The 15,294-nt window shown below is 42.9% G+C and overlaps 2 non-coding genes across 2 annotated transcripts; both read right to left on the bottom strand.

Annotated features, from left to right (window-relative positions):
* Positions 1–3,418: 3,418 nt before the first annotated feature.
* Positions 3,419–3,509, bottom strand: trnay-gua (transfer RNA tyrosine (anticodon GUA)). Its single transcript is given in 2 exon segments — positions 3,419–3,454; positions 3,473–3,509. It is a non-coding gene; the product is annotated as a tRNA-Tyr (tRNA).
* Positions 3,510–13,456: 9,947 nt separating this feature from the next.
* Positions 13,457–13,530, bottom strand: trnat-ugu (transfer RNA threonine (anticodon UGU)). The gene has a single exon. It is a non-coding gene; the product is annotated as a tRNA-Thr (tRNA).
* Positions 13,531–15,294: the final 1,764 nt, after the last annotated feature.

Raw genomic sequence — 15,294 nt, forward strand, 5'->3', positions numbered from 1 at the left:
GTGGGATGAGAAAGAAATGCCCGAGCACAGCCGAGCGTTCATAGTTGACTCAAACACGGGTCATCTGTGCTTGATTTGAAAGTCAGGATTGTGGATTGGATTTGTGTGTTCATAAAGACGTGAAAAAAATCAGACCAGATTTTCCTCATCCTGGAATGCAGCTCAAGACTTTGTGGTAGTATGACCACTTTACATCTTGACCATACTAGAATAGAATAGAATAGAATAGAATAGAATAGAATAGAATAGAATATATACTTTGAGGCAAGACGTCTGGACTTGTAGAGTTTTCTAGAAGACGTTTCGCTGCTCATCCAAGCAGCTTCATCAGTTCTAACTGTTTGGTGGGAAACATGGTTTATATGTGGTTACAGACCTCAGTGGGTGGGTCTGGGTCAAACTTAAAAACAATAGCACTAAATGTTTCCATAACTACCTGTGATGATCTGGCAGGTGTGTCTAACGACTGGCTAACGACTATGAAACTGTCGGAGGGGGACTGGTTGACAGCCCTTTGTTCTTGCTGTGAGTATGTGCAAACTTCCTGGGAATGGATGGAATCACTGCATTGTATGCTTCCTGGGGAAGCCAATCCATGCCTGTATGGACTCCCCAAGACTCACAAGGAGTCCCCCTCAGACCCATCGTCAGCAGCACAAACTCAGTCACATACAACATGGCTAAGCACTTGGCTGAACTCCTGACACCACTGGTAGGACTTTGTGAACAAGGTGGAGAAGATCCGAATGGACCCAGATGACACTATGGCCTCATTTGATGTCACCTCCCTGTTCACCTGCATCCCTACATCAGAAGCCACAGAGACGGTAAGGACGTGCCTCACACAAGACAGCACACTCAAGGAAAGAACCAACCTCATGCCAGACCACATCTGTGACCTGCTGGACCTCTGCCTGACCACCACTTATTTCCAGTACAATGGGAACTTTTACAGACAGAAGAAGGATGACACCTGGGTGAACAATGAAGTGGAACGGTTCACAGAACACATCAACGCAGTGGACAACAACATCAAGTTCACTCGGGAGGACATCAGGGAGAACAATCTGGCCTTCTTGGACTGCACAGTACATATTGAGGAGGACAGGAGCCTCAATGTGGAAGTATACAAGAAACCCACACACACGGACCAGTACCTGTTGTTTGATTCACACCACCCATTGGAACACAAACTGGGAGTCATCAGGACCCTGCAGCACAGAGCACAAACTGTACCAACCAGCTCAGAGGGGAAGAAGAAGGAGCAACACCACATCAGGAAGGCCCTGCAAACCTGTGGCTACCCCAAGTGGGCACTCATCAAAGCCACAAAAACAAGACCCCCCCAACAACAAGAAGACGGAGGACAACAACCGGTGGAGAAAGAACATCTCCATTCCATAGGTGTCAGGAGTATCAGAGAAACTCTGCAGGATCTTCAACAACCATGACATTTCGGTCCATTTCAGACCGATGACAACACTGAGACAGAGACTGGTTCACCCGAAGGATAAGATTCCCAGGGAGAAACACAGCAATGTGATATATGCAGTCCAGTGCAGTGAGGAATGCTCTGATCTATACATTGGAGAAACTAAACAACCACTCCACAGAAGAATGGCTCAGCACAGGAGAGCCACCTCCTCAGGACAAGACTCAGCTGTTCACCTCCACCTCAAAGAGAAAGGACACTCCTTTGAGGACAACAATGTTCACATTTTAGACAGAGAGGAAAGGTGGTTTGAAAGAGGAGTCAAGGAAGCATCTATGTTAAGCTGGAAATACCTTCCCTTAACAGAGGTGGTAGCCTCAGACATCATCTTTCTACCACATACAATGCAGGGATGCCATCCATTCCCAGGAAGTTTGCACATACTCACAGCAAGAACAAAGGGCTGTCAACCAGCCCCCCTCCGGCAGTCTCACAGTCATTAGCCAGTCGTTAGACACACCTGGCCCAGTCAGCCATGGAAACCTTTAGTGCTATTGTTTGTGAGTTTTACCCAGACCCACCCACTGAGGTCTGCAACCACATATAAACCATGTTTCCCCACCAAACAGTTAGAACTGATGAAGCTGCTTGGATGAGCAGCGAAACGTCTTCAAGAAAACTCTACAAGTCCAGACGCCTTGCTTCAATCTTCTCTACGTATTAACATATCATATTTTCACAGCAGTTTTAAGGTGTGTACATACTCCTAAAGGTTAAATTGATAATTTTTGTTGGTGCAGTAGTCAGCGCGCATATGAGAGATATTCTCACTAACATACTGCAATGTAGATGTCTTTGTTAAAAAAAGGACCATATTTCACTTGTTTCTGAGCAACCACAGCCGCAGTAGGCAGCGCGTCAGTCTCATAGGTTAAAAAGAGTAGTAGCCAGCACGTATACGAGACATATTGGCACTAACATGGGCACTGTATATGAAAAAAAGGCCTTAAACTTCCTGGTATTGTGTTCACAATGGTGGCATTGATCCCCAGCCTCTGTCACACAGTCTGTTCAGTGTGGGGCCCCTTAAGGTCTGTGTTCCACACATGCACAATGGGTAGGCAACCACCGGATTGTATAGTAAGCACTGACAGACACCTGCTTTTATGGTCATTTCCTCTGTAAATTAGCTTGTTGATGCTACTATGTAATATTATGTACCTGTAAATGGTGAGTGTGTGTACTCTTTATTCAATGCTGTCTCTAAAAGTTGTGCGCCGTGTGAGGGTTGAACTCACGACCTTCAGATTATGAGACTGACGCGCTGCCTACTGCGCCAACGAGGCCCAAAAAAAGGGACATATGGTCTTTTTTTTTTTTTTAAACAAAGATCTACAGCAGGGGTCTCAAACTCAACTTACCCGGGGGGCGATGGGGGTCGAGGCTGGGCCGCATCAAGTATTCCACAAAAAAGCATTCAGATATTCCAAAATACAACTGGTCCGATATTCTCAATCTTCCAGGTCAGAATAGGGATGCAAATTATCGAGGAATTCATTAATCGTAAACTGATATGCAGCGATTTCCCCTCAGTTTCACTAAGATTAAAAGCTAAACATTGTTTACTAAATAAAAACTGCATGTCATATTCCTTAATGAGTGATTTGCTGTACCATTGGGGTCAAACAGGCTGGTTTGTTTGTAGGTGATTTTGTGTTTACAGATGCAGAGCTAGCAAATTTTAAAAAGGCTCTATCGACTTGCTAAAGGTAAGATTTGACCAGTCAAGGATTCTAATGACTACATAACACATCCTTTATTACATAAACGTGTTGTAAACACATGTATTGAACAAATGCACTTCAGATAAAAAATCAAATCAGATAAAAATCATTGTGACATATATGTCACATCGGCCCTTTAGCCAAAAAAACAGTGAAAAAATGATGTGACATTATGATGAAACTCTCGAGGGTTAAAAGTCACTCCTTCGAGCCGGATTTGAACCAGCGACCTAAGGATTTCAGTTTTTTTGTCTCACTACAGTCCTCCGCTCTACCAACTGAGCTATCGAAGGGTGGGCTGAGAAAGAAATGCCCGAGCACAGCCGAGCGTTCATAGTTGACTCAAACACAGGTCATCTGTGCTTGATTTGAAAGTCGGGAATGTGGATTGGATTTGTGTGTTCATAAAGACCTGAAAAAATCAGACAAGATTTTCATTATCCTGGAATGCAGCTTAAGACTTTGTGGCAGTATGACCACTTTACATCTTGACCATACTAGAATAGAATAGAATAGAATAGAATAGAATAGAATAGAATATAGACTTTGAGGCAAGGCGTCTGGACTTGTAGAGTTTTCTTGAAGACGTTTCGCTGCTCATCCAAGCAGCTTCATCAGTTCTAACTGTTTGGTGGGAAACATGGTTTATATGTGGTTGCAGACCTCAGTGGGTGGGTCTGGGTCAAACTTAGAAACAATAGCACTAAATGTTTCCATAATTACCTGTGATGATCTGGCAGGTGTGTCTAACGACTGGCTAACGACTATGAAACTGCCGGAGGGGGGCTGGTTGACAGCCCTTTGTTCTTGCTGTGAGTATGTGCAAACTTCCTGGGAATGGATGGAATCACTGCATTGCATGCTTCCTGGGGAAGCCACTCCATGCCTGTATGGACTCCCCAAGATTCACAAGGAAGGAGTCCCCCTCAGACCCATCGTCAGCAGCACAAACTCAGTCACATACAACATGGCTAAGCACTTGGCTGAACTCCTGACACCACTGGTAGGACTTTGTGAACAAGGTGGAGAAGATCCGAATGGACCCAGACGACACTATGGCCTCATTTGATGTCACCTCCCTGTTCACCTGCATCCCTACATCAGAAGCCACAGAGATGGTAAGGACGTGCCTCACACAAGACAGCACACTCAAGGAAAGAACCAACCTCACGCCAGACCACATCTGTGACCTGCTGGACCTCTGCCTGACCACCACTTATTTCCAGTACAATGGGAACTTTTACAGACAGAAGCACGACTGTGCGATGGGATCATCTGTGTCTCCTATTGTGGCCAACCTCTACATGGAAGAAGTGGAGAGAAGAGCCTTGAGTTCCTTTTCTGGAACCACCCCCACCCACTGGTTTAGATATGTGGATGACACCTGGGTGACCAATGAAGTGCAACGGTTCACAGAACACATCAACGCAGTGGACAACAACATCAAGTTCACTCGGGAGGACATCAGGGAGAACAATCTGGCCTTCTTGGACTGCACAGTACATATTGAGGACAGGAGCCTCAACATGGAAGTGTGCAGGAAACCCACACACACGGACCAGTACCTGTTGTTTGATTCACACCACCCACTGGAACACAAACTGGGAGTCATCAGGACCCTGCAGCACAGAGCACAAACTGTACTAACCAGCTCAGAGGGGAAGAAGAAGGAGCAACACCACATCAGGAAGGCCCTGCAAACCTGTGGCTACCCGAAGTGGGCACTCATCAAAGCCACTAAAACAAGACCCCCCAACAACAAGAAGAAGCACAACAACTGGCGGAGAAAGAACATCTCCATTCCATATGTGTCAGGAGTATCAGAGAAACTCTGCAGGATCTTCAAAGGACACTCCTTTGAGGACAACAATGTCCACATTTTAGACAGGGAGGAAAGGTGGTATGAAAGAGGAGTCAAGGAAGCATCTATGTTAAGCTGGAAAAACCTTCCCTTAACAGAGGTGGTGGCCTCAGACATCATCTTTCTACCACATACAATACAGTGATTCCATCCATTCCAGGAAGTTTGCACATACTCACAGCAAGAACAAAGGGCTGTCAACCAGCCCCCCTCCGGCAGTCTCACAGTCGTTAGCCAGTCGTTAGACACACCTGGCCCAGGCAGCCATGGAAACATTTAGTGCTATTGTTTGTGAGTTTTACCCAGACCCACCCACTGAGGTCTGCAACCACATATAAACCATGTTTCCCCACCAAACAGTTAGAACTGATGAAGCTGCTTGGATGAGCAGCGAAACGTCTTCAAGAAAATTCTACAAGTCCAGACGCCTTGCTTCAATCTTCTCTACGTATTAACATATCATATTTTCACAGCAGTTTTAAGGTGTGTACATACTCCTAAAGGTTAAATTAATAATTTTTGTTGGTGCAGTAGTCAGCGCGCATGAGAGATATTCTCACTAACATACTGCAATGTAGATGTCTTTGTTAAAAAAAGGACCATATTTCACTTGTTTCTGAGCAACCACAGCCGCAGTAGGCAGCGCGTCAGTCTCATAGGTTAAAAAGAGTAGTAGCCAGCACGTATACGAGACAAAAAAGGCCTTAAACTTCCTGGTATTGTGTTCACAATGGTGGCATTGATCCCCAGCCTCTGTCACACAGTCTGTTCAGTGTGGGGCCCCTTAAGGTCTGTGTTCTACACATGCACAATGGGTAGGCAACCACCGGATTGTATAGTAAGCACTGACAGACACCTGCTTTTATGGTCATTTCCTCTGTAAATTAGCTTGTTGATGCTACTATGTAATATTATGTACCTGTAACTGGTGAGTGTGTGTACTCTTTATTCAATGCTGTCTCTAAAAGTTGTGCCCCGTGTGAGGGTTGAATTCATGACCTTCAGATTATGAGACTGACGCGCTGCCTACTGCGCCAAGGCTAGCGCCCATGTGTCGACGTTGATGCCACAAATCGCGCCACAAATCGCGCCGAGAGCGCCGGTTCGAATCCCGCTAGGTGCGTTAATATTTTGCACTGAAATTACGCGAAACATATCGGTCGTTGTATGACATTTTACCGAGGTGACGTTATAATTAAAAACAAAGCGAAAGGAGAGTGATGCACACCGTTTGTATGTGACAAATTTCACGTGTCATTTGCTGTAATAGTCCAATTGCACATGCATGCATTGAATGGGATAAATGCAATCTGCTCGCTGTTTAGCTAATATGGAAAGAGCTTGAGAGGAACAGGATTGCATACAATAATTGTATCCTTAGTAACAAGCTGTAATGTTTTAATCTGCATTTTTCTTAGCATCCTTTTTTGTATACCGACCTTGTCTGCAATATAAGGCTCATCAATGGCTCCAGACTCTTGATTAACCCCCACAAACCCAAATATATAAGAACAATGGAAAAAAACCTTTTAGGTGTTATTACCATTTCAGTAACTTTTTGGGGGGAATATTGCTCACATTGAGCACATGTAAAGGACCAGTAGGAGTTTATTTGCAGTCTTTACTGCTCATAAAGCCTCTTAATATTAGTCTAAATTCATATTTGGATAAACATCATTTTTTATCAAAGTATTTTGTGAAATTAAATGGTATTTACAAACACTGAAATCAGACTGTATTTACAAATCCTGTAAAAACCGAACAAAAGCTTTTGTAATGTTTATAGCCTCATTTAATTGTGATAAAGGCAGATTCACAGTTTTAAGAATCCACACATTCCAGAGGTCAAACAATACTGTCTGGCAGACCTGTTGTTCAATCTACTATCATTCTATGAAGCTGTACATGCCCAACTACCTGAACATTATTATTATTAACTGAATTACACAGAGGGGGAAACTGATACGAAACTGATACCAAAAGAATGTGTTTGTTTACACTATATACACACTGATATACACTGCAGCAAAGATGCTGCGCTGGTGGCAGGATGCTGCAGTGAAGCAGATGCCGGGCTGGCCTCAAGATTCAGAGAAGAGATGGGGGTCTGTCTCCCCCAAACACCAGCTGCCTTTTAAACCTGGCCATGCTGCTGTATTGGCTGGCACGGTAAAGCTGTGCAGGTTGTCCCCTGCAGCCATGGTCAAGAGAGCTTCTCTCTGAGGTGTGGATGGCTTTGGAGACTCAATGGCTTGCTGAAGCACCTCGGTCTCCCGAGCCCGACTCTGCTTGTTGTACCTGAAAAAAACAACAACAACAAAACAGTAGTTTTACAGAAGCAATATATTCCACAAATACAGCTGACATGGTTCACATACTTCATGATTTACTCACCGTCATGCCAGCATTGCTGTGTTCACCTCAGGCAGCTGGATGGTGGTCTCAGCCATCACACAGGCTTTGTTGGCAACACACTGGTGTATGCTGATGAAGAGTCTCAGTCATCCAGGTCATAATCATAGAGATGATTGAAGCAAGGCAAGGACTTGTAGAGTTTTCTTGAATGGAGTCGAACAGGTCTGGCTGCCCTTGGGACCCGATGAAACACCTGGAAAATTAAGGCAGTGTGAAATATAGCAGTAAAAGATAAGTGTACATGCTAGTTTGAAAAATAATGACCAGATATTACAGTAGCTGTCTTATAATTCACAATTATAAAGCCTGCAGTGAGTGGAGGTGCTGTGGCAGATGTACCAGTGAGTGGAGGAGCATCCAGCAAGGGGACAGTGCCGTCCTCAAACTCCTCTGGCTCCAGCAAAGCGTAGCCTGTCTGGTCATATAGATACTCCACCCCATAAGCTCTCCTGAAAATCATACACACAAACACATCAAATCATATGTCATGTACTAATATATGCACTAAACCTAAATACAAATGAGTTTTTCCAGACATTAGGAAACTGTACCAGTGTATTTCCTTGGTGGTGTGTAGTCCACCAGCTTCAGGATCCATGTCTGTCAGTAACTAGTCCTAAAAGAACAACAATAGAAGAACAAGGAGGAGAAGCATAATGTTTATCAGAACACTAAGAGAGAGTTCCTCACTTTAACACAAAACAATAATTTAATTATAACAACTACATGATCATAGGATATTGAAAACCAATACAGTGATGCTATGACACAGTAATACTACACTACACTGCAGTAATAAAAGTCCATTGAAAGTTACGCTAACTGAAGACAAAGAGAGAGCTAACTAAAGCTAACAATAACAAGAGGCTTGTCTGTAGCTGATTAGCCGAAGCTAACGCTGTAAATGGAAATGTTTGCTAAAACACACTAAATGTAGCGTTCTCCCAGTCAAATGCTTTATAGGTGTAAACAACACAGAGGCCAGTCTATGATCAATTATTCCATCTGAGCCGTCGGTAACTGTGAATTTATCCTAGCCAGTAGAGCACCGGCTAGGTACGTTCATACATACATTGCTACACAAACGTAGCGCTTTACAATCACATACCAGCATGTACACAACGACACTCACTCACCGACACGTCGGAATCTCCGCGACACGTCGGAATCTCCGGTAGAAATTAATCTTGCAGACGGTTACTGGGGTAAATTATCCTGATAGCCGTCCACGGCGACGTAGCTCGGTAAAAGGTAATGACGAAGCCATAGCAACAGCGTCGTGACCGGGCCACATCCGCCTCAAGCAGTGGTCCGAGCTGTGATTGGCCGGCTCGTTGCCAGGGGCGGGGGCTGGCGAATCGTGGTAGAGGGCAGCTCTGTCATTGGTCAATTCGTGGTCAATTCGTGGTAGCACTCGGCCTCGTGGTTGGCCGTCGGCGGAGGTAGGCGGGAGCTGGCGAATCGTGGTAGAGGGCGGCTCCGTCATTGGTCAATTCGTGGTAGATTCGTGGTAGCACTCGGCCTCGCGATTGGCTGTAGGAGGAGGCGGCTTGCTCGACACACGGGCGGCCGGAGGCGCCAACGAGGCCCAAAAACTGGGACATATGGTCTTCTTTTTTTTTTTTTAAACAAAGATCTACAGCAGGGGTCTCAAACTCAACTTACCCGGGGGGGGGGGCGATGGGGGTCGAGGCTGGGTGAGGCTGGGCCGCATCAAGTATTCCACAAAAAAGCATTCAGATATTCCAAAATACAACTGGTCCGATATTCTCAATCTTCCAGGTCAGAATAGGGATGCAAATTATCGAGGAATTCATTAATCGTAAACTGATATGCAGCGATTTCCCCTCAGTTTCACTAAGATTAAAAGCTAAACATTGTTTACTAAATAAAAACTGCATGTCATATTCCTTAATGAGTGATTTGCTGTACCATTGGGGTCAAACAGGCTGGTTTGTTTGTAGGTGATTTTGTGTTTACAGATGCAGAGCTAGCAAATTTTAAAAAGGCTCTATCGACTTGCTAAAGGTAAGATTTGACCAGTCAAGGATTCTAATGACTACATAACACATCCTTTATTACATAAACGTGTTGTAAACACATGTATTGAACAAATGCACTTCAGATAAAAAATCAAATCAGATAAAAATCATTGTGACATATATGTCACATCGGCCCTTTAGCCAAAAAATCGGTGAAAAATGATGTGACATTATGATGAAACTCTCGAGGGTTAAAAGTCACTCCTTCGAGCCGGATTTGAACCAGCGACCTAAGGATTTCAGTTTTTTTGTCTCACTACAGTCCTCCGCTCTATCAACTGAGCTATCGAAGGGTGGGCTGAGAAAGAAATGCCCGAGCACAGCCGAGCGTTCATAGTTGACTCAAACACAGGTCATCTGTGCTTGATTTGAAAGTCAGGAATGTGGATTGGATTTGTGTGTTCATAAAGACCTGAAAAAATCAGACAAGATTTTCATTATCCTGGAATGCAGCTTAAGACTTTGTGGCAGTATGACCACTTTACATCTTGACCATACTAGAATAGAATAGAATAGAATAGAATATATACTTTGATACTCTCACAACGCTCCTCAAGGTAAAACGTCTCTAAGATGTCAAACTTGTGCAAAATATTGTCCATAACCAGATCAAAAGTGTTTTTTTTCTTTGTCAGAACCTGAATGTTTATTATTATTTCTGTTTATTAGAACTTTAATGTTGGTTTAGGTCCTTTGGTTGTTCCAGGGTTTAGATCTTTCCATCAACACATTAGTCAGGGCTCTTGAGAGCAGGTATGGACTGGCCATCTGGCATACCGGGCAATGCCCAGTGGACCACATTTTTGGGTTGGGGATGGCATAATGTAATCAAAAGTTAGGGCTGAAACAAACCGGTATTTTGGTACTCAGATACTCGCCGATTATTTTTGCGATTATTCAAGTACTCGGATCACGCGTAAATGTCATCGTTTTCCCAATAGAAACAGCTGCAGCGTCAATGCTTCAGTCTAGGGCTGGGCGATAAAAATGATAACGATAATTATCGCGATATAACTTTTTTCAATAACAATATGACAAAAGTTCGATAATGCTCAATAAATGTGTACACGTTGTGTGACGCTGCACATGCGCATTGCATGCTGGGCTCTCGAGTGCTACATGTGGAGCTGCACCGTCACTGTGAGGAGCTGTGACTTGGAGGAGTGGTGAGAGAAAAATTAACAGCACAGACAACGTGGAAGACACAAAACGTCTGTAGTGTGGAGATATTTTGGCTGTTTTGTTTTTGTTTGTTTAAATTATACCTAAAGCACTTAGACCTTGCACATGCAGCCACGCTACTTTTTTATGTTTTATAACATTATGTGTTTTATTATTATGTGTTTTATAATATTCGAAGTCGACAAAAGCATGTTTTACAAAGTGGCTTACAGTTCAACTTTTGTTTTCTCCGAAAAGAGGACACTTTAGGCTTTCTATTAGTATACTCCGCCATGTCTCTGTCTTGTTTACAGGCTGTGTCTATGGGAAAGTCAGTGTCCAATCGGACGATGGAACAAGATCACAAGGTGCTCAAACTCCAATTGTAGAGCTTTCCGCTCTCACATGGTATATCAAAGATGGTTGATTCGACAGGAGACATATCACCCCTGACTAGCTGGGTCGTCTACACGGTTGAAAAGCAGCTCTGAATGCAATAATAGATGCGTACCCGACCGTTATCTCAGCTCAAAGTCAATAGAGCGAATCGCACATTTTTTGCTTATAGTGTAATAAATTTGTATGGGTTATGGTTCTACTTTTTAGTACAAAGATATAGCATGTAATATTGATTTTATGGAGATTTTATTAAGAGATATACACCTTAGTTTTTTGAAGAATTGGTCATGTCATGTTTTGACAAATAAAGAGAAGCTTAACACCACAATTAACCATCTGGTTTCTACAAACTGTTCTCCTCTAAATGTGAAATAAATATAGATTTTACTTATCGTGTTAATTATCGATATCGACTGATATGGAAATAAATTATCATGATACATTTTTTGCCATATCGCTCAGCCCTACTTCACACCGCAACCTCCTCCATACCCGGCGCCAAAACCGTGTGTCTATGTGTCCGACCTGCAAACTGCTCACTCGCGTTTCGAACCCAGGACCTCTTGAACCCAAAACACTGATCATCCCACTGCACCACAAGAGAATCATTCTCAATGATGTCACTAACGAGTCGTCGAATGCTAAATTAGTTATCAATGCATTTTGCATTGGAATATTACTCGAGTAATCGTTGCAGCCCTAAAAAAAGTACATCATAGATATTTTCTATCAACCACAATGGTATTTGAGATGTTAGTATTAGTATTAGTATTAAATAACAATGTTGGTGATATAGCAGTATACAAAAGGGGTACTGGGAAACTCACTCTAAGCTTGAACTTGAAAACTTGAGAGCTCTGCTTTGTGTCCATTTGTTCCTCCAGTTCTCCCTCAACAACATGACTGTAAGGAGAAAGAGATCCTGTCTGACCAGCAGCTCTGTAACCAGGAAAAAAAATCCAGTCTGGACCATTTTGCACCGTTTGTCATCCAATACAAAGAAGAGCTCAACCATCAGGACCCACTGCTGACACCTGAGATAAAGTTACACAGAACAGGTAAGTGAAACTGCAAACAAGCAGTGAATCCAGTGACTCATGCAGGATCCTATTCAGTTCTGTGCAACGTTTATATTAAGCTTAATGATCAAAACTGTTAAACATGTTTTCTTGTTCTAACCCTTTAGATCTCACTCAACAACACAATTTTAAGGAGAAAGAGCGGATTCTAGCTGACCAGCAGCTCTGTAACCAGAACAGGAACAGCAGCCTGGATTGGGAGGAACCAGAACTCCCACAGGTTAGAAAGGAACCGCATGTTCTCTCCAGCAGTCATGAGGAAGAGCAGCATGAACCGAGAGAGGAGACTGAGCCCTCTATATTGACTGTTGCTAATGAAAGGAACTATATTGAACTACAACTAAGCTGTGACAGGATTGTCTCTCACAACTCTCCTCCAGGAAAAAAATCTGTAAAATGTAAACCTGGTAGAAAAGGTGAGAAGCCATTTTCTTGCAGCACATGTGGCAAATGCTTTTGTCGAAATCATGACTTAGCTATTCACATGAGAACCCACACAGGTGAGAAACCACATTGTTGCAAAACATGTGGGAAATGTTTTACTCAAAATGGTAGTTTAACTGCCCACATGAGAACCCACACAAGTGAGAAACCACATTCTTGCAAAACATGTGGGAAATGTTTTACTCAAAATGGTAGTTTAACTGTCCACATGAGAACCCACATAGGTGAGAAACCATTTTCTTGCAAAACATGTGACAAATGTTTCAGTCAAAAAAGTAACTTAACTTTCCATATGAGAACTCACAGATGAGAAGCCATTTTCTTGCAAATTATGGTGGAAATGTTTTAGACAAAATAGTGTTTTAACTGTCCACAAGAGAACCCACACAAATAAGTCAAGTGTTTGCCAAACAGGTGTGACCAACTGAACTATTTGTTTAATGTTCTTTGGTAGGTTTTATTTCTGTGTACTATTGAATGTGAACTGACAGCTGAGATCTGTCATGTTGATTTGTGTGTATGTCGAAAAAACATTTTTTTATGCAACCAGTTCAATGAATTGGTTTCCTGAATGAATTGTTAAATAATTTATATAAAACTATGTTTTTTTTTTATTTTAGATGCTTTAGTAATCCCAGAGGGAAGTTCTTTAAGGCTGCTGCCAAGCAGTGTCATACAATGACTAGCAAGGTGCGCCACAGGCTAGGGTGAAGTGTTTTGCCCAAAGACACACAACATTGACTTTAGGGAGGAGTTGGGATTGAACCACCAACCTTCCGGTTATTGGACAACCCTGCTATACCACTGTGGCGCTGCTACCCCGAAAACACAAAGGGATTTGGCTTTGCTGGGATTTGAACCCAGGGTCTCCTGTTTACAAGACAGGCGCTTTGACCAACTAAGCCACAGCGCCTTCAGGTATATCAGCTGTATCTCAGAATGTGATGGAGGTAAAGCATGCTGGGACATGTTCAATCAATTGTACTGCATTTCTGCAGTATCATTTCCTTAACATAGCATATAACACTTGATAGCCCTGATTGTCTGTAGACAGTTGTCAATTAATAAATTCAAATTAATTCTATAATACCTGACTTATTTTTCTACGAAGGTTTGAATTTTGAGACTGTTTAAACAAGAGAGAAAAGTGTGACAATGTGCTGCTATGTGGTGGCAGGGCAGCAAGTAGGTGGGCCCTGGTAAGAAAAAGAGGGGCTGCCCAGCTGTAGCAGTGGTGTAAAACAGCTGACCCTGGCGAGACAGGGGGCTAACCCGGCACAAGTAGGCACACACACACGGCCAGGTGCCATGGATGGACAGTGGCAGAAGATTAAAAGATGAGTAGCAGTCAAGGAGGGGCTTGATGGCTTTAGAAGGAAGGGATTATGCCTTGTTTTTGCAACCGGTTGCTGACTCAGGTCTTCTCGTATCATTTTTGATCTGCAATAAAGACTCTGACTCTGAGTTTGCCTGTCTACAGTTGTCTTTGTGACTGTTGGTTTTGTAGATGTGAGCTTTATTGACCTCAGTTCTCATATTTCAAAAGAATGTACAGAACAACAACAATTTGTTGTATCTTCCATCATTATTTCAGGTGAGGGAAATGAGGAAATAGTTATTAGAAACGACACAATTTATTAGCCTCTGTCTAGCAACTTGGCAGAGCTCAACTCATCCTCATACAGGGGCATACTCAACATTACATGCTTACGTACAACGTAACTATGGTTACCCGTAGGGACCAAAATACATAACAATTTGGACTACTGGTAAATGATGGCTTTAGAGGACCTGCACAGCTCAGCTGAAATCATTCAGACCTCAGTGCTACATATGATGGTATCATTTGATGGACTGTGTAGTCCTGTTTGGATGTCAGATTTTATAAGGTCCATAGCTTCTGTTTTACAATGTGTTATTTTTGGCCCACAAGCTAAACAGAACCAGAAGTGCAAAAATTGACTGATGAAAATGATATTGAGCATTTCCTTACCTCTTTCCACATCTGACAACATCATTTCACAGACACTTTGTGATGAAATGACGTCAGCACAGTGTGTGTAGTGTGTACTTGTAACATCAGCTAGACCCATGTAGAAGGCAGATGTGGACTTTTGTTCAATAAGTGTCTTTGACTGCTGAGATTTTCAAACAGGTCTCTGAATAATAGGAGGAGGATCCTGCTGTGAGCTCCACTGGAGACACTGCTGCTGCTTCTTACTTCTTGGACCACCCGTTATTAATACATTGTGTTGAACAGGTGTACATAATAAAGTGTCTGCTGGGTGTAATGTTGTTATTACTCCCATCAGTGTTTTACAAAATCTTCTCATATGTCCTGTTTATTTCTGTTACCAAAAAAGAGTCCAAACAAAACAACAGTGTGTTTGGGAGGTCTCACAGCGTGTTCTCCTCCTCTGAGCACAACTTTTTTTCTGGGGTCATATTTAAATACTGTTGTGTAATTGGTCAGAATTTTGAAAAGTGTGTAGTGATTGGAGAAAAGTGGAAAAGCCTCTCCACTAACTGAGAATCCACACAGGTCAAACAGTACTGTCTGCCAGACCTGTGGTTCAGTCTATTATCATGCTAGGCGCACGTACACGCCCACCTCTGAACATTATCAGCTTGTTACACATTAAGGAAACTGGTGTTTGGGCAAAAAAGCAAAACCATG

Source organism: Parambassis ranga, unplaced genomic scaffold, assembly GCF_900634625.1.
Source record: "Parambassis ranga unplaced genomic scaffold, fParRan2.1 scaffold_24_arrow_ctg1, whole genome shotgun sequence".
NCBI lineage: Eukaryota > Metazoa > Chordata > Actinopteri > Ambassidae > Parambassis > Parambassis ranga.